The sequence below is a fragment of the Mytilus edulis genome, unplaced genomic scaffold (assembly GCF_963676685.1).
Source record: "Mytilus edulis unplaced genomic scaffold, xbMytEdul2.2 SCAFFOLD_1871, whole genome shotgun sequence".
Taxonomy (NCBI): Eukaryota; Metazoa; Mollusca; class Bivalvia; order Mytilida; family Mytilidae; genus Mytilus; species Mytilus edulis.
This window is the reverse complement of record NW_027267989.1, coordinates 11,591-19,138: the sequence shown is the minus strand read 5'-3', so window position 1 is coordinate 19,138 and position 7,548 is coordinate 11,591. Positions and strand designations below refer to the sequence as shown.

General features: G+C 32.4%; 1 long non-coding RNA gene across 1 annotated transcript; it reads right to left on the bottom strand.

The window, feature by feature from the left end:
* Positions 1-317: 317 nt before the first annotated feature.
* Positions 318-3,287, bottom strand: LOC139506495 (uncharacterized). Its single transcript, XR_011660171.1, has 3 exons — positions 2,671-3,287; positions 1,570-1,637; positions 318-767 (listed from the first exon to the last, which is right to left on the bottom strand). It is a non-coding gene; the product is annotated as an uncharacterized lncRNA (long non-coding RNA).
* Positions 3,288-7,548: the final 4,261 nt, after the last annotated feature.

Sequence of the window (7,548 nt, the reverse complement as noted above, 5' to 3'; positions counted from 1 at the left end):
AATAAATTAGTTCAAAAGTCTTTTCTTTACAAAACATCATATTTAATGGAAATATTTAAATTGTAATTGATATATTGCCAAGGAGGGGGAGGAGGATTGTGAAAATAAATAACCTGTCCTGGCAAAAGCTGAAAATAAATAGTTGAGCAGCGAAGCCGTGAAAAATAAATAAACTGGTTAAGCATAAAGTGAAAATAAATAACTCATCAGGCAGGATTTTGAAAATTAATAACAGGTTTTAAAAATAAATAACTTGTCCTGGCAAAAGCTGAAAATAAACAGTTACGCAGTGAAAAATAAATAACGTTGGATTGGCATAAAGTGAAAACAAATAACTCATCCGAAACAAAAACTCCTGCCCCCCCCCCCCCTCCAGAATATCAAAAGGTCGTCCCCTAAACGTGAAACGTTGTTTATTATGGACGAACAAATAAAAATACAACACTTGGTTGAAATTAAGTTTGCACATACCATTTGAAACTTCTTCTACGCAGTTTTCTTCTAAATTCTCGAACCCACTCGTCAGTGATGTTAATCCTACATCACTATGACCACTATGTTCCAAAGTGTCCAATTTGAAATGTTTGTTTGATTCATCTCCCGTTATAGCTTCCTCCTCTTGTTTTCGAATGTGTTTTGCAGCTACACAGTCACAATAATCACATCTTAAAGTTCCAGTAAATTCCTGACATTCATGACAATTTAAACATTTCCCTCTGTCAATGCTTCGTATGTCTTTCATTTTGGCAATCAAATAATGACAAATTCTTTCAACAAATTAAAAGTGATTAAGCAAGACACACAATGTCAATGAGAATAGACGCAACAAATTGAGTGCAAATAAATCGATGTGTTACGCAACTCACGTGACGCAACTAGTGCAAAAGGTTCAATATCTACTGGGTAATTTACTGAAGATTATTAATTGTGACAGTGTAATTAAATTTAATCAATATCAAAACTTGTGTAAATAAGTTTCAGCAGATGTGGAAATTTTAATGACAAAGAGTTTGGGAAATTCAGTGAAGATCGTTGCACAACAAACTGAAATTTATGACCCATTGATATATCACAATCGGTCAATTACTACCTATTGATATATTTCAAAAAAGGGACCCATTCCAGCAGCACATATGTATATACCTTTATATAGGAAGAGACCCCCCCCCGTGGTATGGGATTTGCTCATTTTTGAAGGTTGCGTTTAGTTCTCTGCAGAATGTCTACAATTTATAACCTTCAGGCCTGTTGTTTTAAATTAAAAAAAAATGTTTTGTGTCAATACAAATAAAATGTTTTGATTGTTTTGGTTTTTTTTGGTATGCATTTACATGTATACATATATATACACCATATCAGTATTTGGAAATCTGTTCCCCTTGACCAAAAAACCTCTTTTGCTTAAACTTATGAGATAATACAACAATAACTTTTCCATTGTGGTGTCAGATATATTATCTATCATGTCAGACGTTTAAATTTTACTGGAATTTTTGCAGTAATGGCAGATAAATAGTGATAAGGTGTATTGCTTTGATTATATAATACATGTACACATTTAAGTTGTACCTCAAAATTTGGCCAGATAGATTCTTCCATTTCTCTGGTAACAATCTGTCTGCAATTTCTGCACAAACCTATATAAAAAAAAGAAATAATTTTGATACTTGCACTTTCAAGCTAATTTTTGAATTTATAAAAAAAGTACAAATGTGTGTGATAAATTTTAAAATTTTGTACATTTTATTTTAAATTTAATAAGTGTATCATGTCTATGGGCCTAGGGATAATATAATTTTATTACTACAATTGTTTTATTCTGTGAAAAACCAAATCATGCAATGAACAGATTGTCAAGAAATATATAAATAATGAACATGTATATGGGGAAATCATTGTTGCATTCATAAGTTTTGATTGTTTTCTAAATATTTTACAGTAACACTTGTATGCAGGGATTGAAGTTTAAATTTTGGCACATTCATAAATGTATGACATGTCACAGAAGACCACATCTTAAATTTTGTCCCAACTGTATATATATAGTTCTATTCAAGAAAAGCAGACATTTCAGTAGACCTTGTACCATATTTTTGTCTGAATTACATTGTATTATATCATAAAAAACAACCATTTTTGGAGTAAATGTGTACATGGTGTACACATATGGTTTGAAAGGCACCTAAATTACTCCAAAAATGGTTGGTTTAAATGATATAATACAGACAAAAAATATGGTTCTTCAGACCTTGGAAGTTCTATATTGACAATATATTACTTTCATGTTCAGACTTTAAAAAATTGCATACATGTAGCCACTAGTACTAGCAAGACAAAATGTAAACTTACTTAGATTTTTTTTTTAAAATACATGTTTAGCATAGCTCCCCCCCCCCCCCCCTGAATATCTGAATAAGTTTATTCAACTTCGATGCCCTGAATATTAATATTTTCTAGAAAACGGACTCAGGGCAAATGTGTTATTAGGGCGAACAGACATGATACAGTTCAGACTGAAAATTAAGATTAATTCACTCTACCCCCACATTTGTCCCACATTACTCTTTAAAAAAATTGTCAGTACTACACTGCAAATTAAGGGCTTGGGTTCTGAAGTTTTATTAAGTTATCAAACAGCCTCCTAATTATCTTTAAACTTGAGATGATTACCTGATCCTATTGGAAGCACAACTCCTCTGGTTCTCAAAAGGTGGTGGCTTATCTGAGGCGTGACTGCCCGGTCGGATTCAGGCTTGGATTTACCCTTGTGGTCAGGATGACCACATAATATGCTGCTCCTCCTCCACTTCATACCGAGAGAATACCTGTGGTTCGGACATCCCAAATATTCTCCCATGACAGAAAATATTCCAGCCCGAAAGCAAATTAAATGTCCCTCATTTAAATTTGTAAATTTTCCCAGTTTGTTAGAAATTAGGTGATTTCTTATATCCTTAATGCATTCCTTTTTCAAAATCACAGCGTTTTCAGCGGGATAGAAGATTGATGTATCACATTTTACATTACTAAAGCATGAGAAACTGCATCTCATCTCAACGTCTGCTTCCATAGTTGTTGATATGGAATATAAACAATAGACATTTTATGGTTTTCAAGTAAGAGAGCTCCATAATTTTACGGGAAAAGAGAGATAATTTCAGGCAAACTAACAAATTTTCAAATTTCTTTTTCTACACTTTTATTAAAAAAAAACACACTTTTACCATGTTTACATGATAAACATAGAAAAGTTATAAAACTTCAATTTGGTGTATAATTATACTGGGTTCTTAGTTGTTCATCCAAATAAGCATCATTCAATAGTGTGCAATTTACAAAGGAATGATAGGAACAACTAGTGATTTAATATCATTATTTTTATTTGTATTATACTATTTTGTTTGTGATTTTTTTTGTATATTCTTATCTTTAATACTGTAGTGAAGATATTTATACACAAAAAACTGAGAATTGGAATATTGGATGAATCGCATTTTTTAAGATCTGCCTGGTTCTAAAAATAGCTGTACTTTAAAATATGTTATTAATAAAAGCTTTAATAACTGTCAAATCAGAAAGAAGTAAATATACACTTTAATGCTACATTAGTTTTATGCACTAAATGTGCATATTTTGAATAGTGCTTTAAAGCAAAAGGATTGATAATCTAAATAAATACACTCAAATTGAGCACTAACAACTGATAAGTGGCCTCCAGTGGACAAGTCAAACCATGGAAAAAAAAATTACATGCCTGCCTGGTTTGTTTACAAGAGTAGACCCGGGGGAGGGGGAACAGACATTCTTTTAAATGTGGCCTCAATGGTACAGAACATGCATATTATATACATAAAATTGAGAATGGAAATGGGGAATGTGTCAAAGAGACATCAACTTGCCCATAGAGCCAACAACAGTGGAACGCCACCAATGGGTCTTCAATGCAAAGAGAAACTGCAGCATCCTGAGGAGTCCTTCAGCTGTCCCCTAAACAAATATGTATACTAGTTCAGTGATAATGTATACAATTATAGATAAATACTTACGTTGCTTCTGTGAAGGTAAACTTATCAACTCCAAATACTTTTCCCAGAGGATCTTTTTTACAGAACACGATACTAGGGTCATTCTGATTATACAACTGTCTGCTACCAATGTAATCCTTCAGATAACTACGTACAGACCTTCAATTTACACATAAACCAGTTGAAATTAAGAATGCAAGTTTTTATAGTGTCAAAATTGATATGGTAGCATTTTTACAATAACATGAATAATAAAAACTTGACATAAATTTCTTTATTTATTATTATGTTTACAGTATTTAAATATGTTGATTGCAATAAAGATAAAATCACTACTGAAAATATGAATAAAAGCTTTAATTATTGTGAAACCTGGTGCTGTGCAGTTTTGGCATTAATAAAATCATGGAAATAATTTCTGAATTCAGAGAAATTTTTACCTCTTTTCTGGTTAACACTTCCCATGATGCACCTACTTGTTTAAGTACAATGACGGTCAAGAAATTCACGTCTGGGTCTGACCTACAAATATAAGACGAACATTAATTTTGACATTTGCTTTCAATATAATTCTCATGTTTACAAGTTCTACTATAGATAGATAAAAAGATTACAAATTAACAAATATCCAGAAAACATAATTCCCTCTACTATAGTAGGTGAGGCAAACAAATCTCCAACGTTTTAAGAAACTGCCAACACTCTCTGATAACTTACCATAGGATAATTGACTTCATATTCTTCAGTTGTTATGCAATGGGACTCTGTGAGTTGCTTCAAAGTAGATACATTTGATCCTGCAGGTGTGCTGTATGAATCAGGAGACTGTCGTACAATTAAATTTGGATTATTGCACACGTTTACTTGGCTTGATGTTACTTGACCACTTACAGTGTAATTGTGCTGAAATAAAATGAAATTATTAAAATATTTAAATTGAATTAAGGATGCACACCTCTAAGTGATTTTTGGGTTTATAAGTCTTGTAAAGACATTATAAATCATATGGTGGTGCACTTCTTTTTTAGCAATGTTTAGCTACAGCCCTTTTTAAGTACCAAATTTTCATGATTTTCCCATTTTTCATCAATTTTTACCTATTTTTGGGCTATTATCATTAAAAAAACACCCAAATCCACAATTATCATTGTTCATACTTTCAATTAAGATGAAGAGAACCAATCTGCAGTGGCGGATCCAGGGGGGGGGGGGGGTGGGGGGGGTTCCGAAAGTTGGAATCCCCCCTTTTTTTTGGCCGATCAATGCATTTGAATGGGAGCAGATAGTTAGAATCCACCCTTTACTCTGTGTTGGGGAACCCCCCCCCCCCCCCCCCCCTTTAAAATGGCTGGATCCACCACTGAATCTGAATAAGTTTAAATTAAAATTACTATACATAGGTAGGTATTAATATAAGAAAGTTTTATCATATTTTGATGCTTTTTGAGTCAAATTCACCATGCTGTCGATTTTGTAAATTTGTGTGTTTGAACCTTGAACAAAATGCATATTTTTTTAACTTCTTTGTTATAAATGATTGAGAAAATACATATCTAAGAAATTTGAAAAGAAAAAAGAGATATGGGATGTACATGCTTCTGGTAAAATCATTTTTTGTACCCCTCACCCATTTTCTAAAAATTTTGCCTAAAAAGACTGACTGGATAATGTTGATTGGTAATAAAATTTTAAAAATTGATAACTCAACCAGATGCTCCGCAGGGCGCAGCTTTATACGACCGCACAGGTTGAACCCTGAACGGTTGGGGCAAGTATGGACACAACATTCAAGCTGGATACAGCTCTAAATTTGGATTGTGATTAAATAGTTGACACAGCATAGGTTTCTGACACAGAATGAATGTGGTCTAATGAACTTAAAAATTTGGTTTTGCCTTTGAGCAAATGAGAAAAATTTAACCCGCCCCCCCTTTTTTTCACACACCCCTTTCCCTTTTTCCAAAACTGATCTCAATTCAAATTTCTAATGGAGTTTGCAACAATAACTACTCATTTAAATACATCATAAAATATTAAAATGTAACAAAAGGTGCTTGTTATCACTGAATGGTAAAGATTGTTTTAATTTATCAGTTGGTAGTAAAAGTGAATATACATTGTATATTGTATAAAACAATGATTTAAGTTGACAATTACTATTCTGGACAAAGAAAGATAACTCCAATCAATTGAAAATTTCTTGCTATTGCACAATATTGTGCAATTAGATATTTCTGGCTATTGCGCAATACTGTGCAATTGAAAATATTTACTATTGCACAATACTGTGCAATTGAAGATTTCTTGCTATTGCTGAATACTGTGCAATTGAAAATTTCTTGCTATTGCACAATTCTTAATATAATAATTTTGGATCCTGATTTGAACAAACTTGAAAACTGGGCCCATAAACAAAAATCTAAGTACATGTTTAGATTCAGCATATCAAAAAAGCATAAGAATTCAATTTTTGTTAAAATCAAATTTAGTTTAATTTTGGACCCTGTGAACTTTAATGTAGACCAATTTGAAAACGGGACCAAAAATTAAGAATCTACATACACAGTTAGATTTGGCATATCAAAGAACCCCAATTATTCAATTTTTGATGAAATCAAAAAAAGTTTAATTTTGGACCCTGATTTGGACCAACTTGAAAACTGGGCCAATAATAAAAAATCTAAGTACATGTACATTTTTAGATTCAACATATTAAAGAACCCCAAGGATTCAATTTTTGTCAAAATCAAACTAAGTTTAATTTTTGACCCTTTGGACCTTAATGTAGACCAATTTGAAAACGGGACCAAAAATTAAGAATCTACATACACAGTTAGATTTAACATATCAAAGAACCCCAATTATTCAATTTTTGATGAAATCAAACAAAGTTCAATTTTGGACCCTTTGGGCCCTTATTCCTAAACTGTTGGGACCAAAACTCCCAAAATCAAACCCAACCTTCCTTTTATGGTCATAAATCTTGTGTTTAAATTTCATAGATTTCTATTTGCGTAAATTATGGTGCGAAAACCAAGAATAATGCTTATTTGGGCCCCTTTTTGGCCCCTAATTCCTAAACTGTTGGGACCTCAACTCCCAAAATCAATCCCAACCTTCCTTTTGTGGTCATAAACCTTGTGTTTAAATTTCACTGATTTCTATTTACTTATACTAAAGTTATTGTGCGAAAAACCAAGAAAATGCTTATTTGGGCCCTTTTTGGCCCCTAATTCCTAAAATGTTGGGACCAAAACTCCCAAAATCAATCCCAACCTTCCTTTTGTGGTCATAAACCTTGTGTCAAAATTTCATCGATTTCTATTCACTTTTACTCAAGTTAGAGTGCGAAAACTAAAAGTATTCGGACGACGACGACGCCAACGTGATAGCAATATACGACGAAAAATTAAAATTTTTGTGGTCGTATAAAAACTACTTATTGTAATTACACAATCGTTTGATTATAATATTTTTTTAAATTCATTAATATTTTCCCCTTGTATCACATATTGAGGTCTTC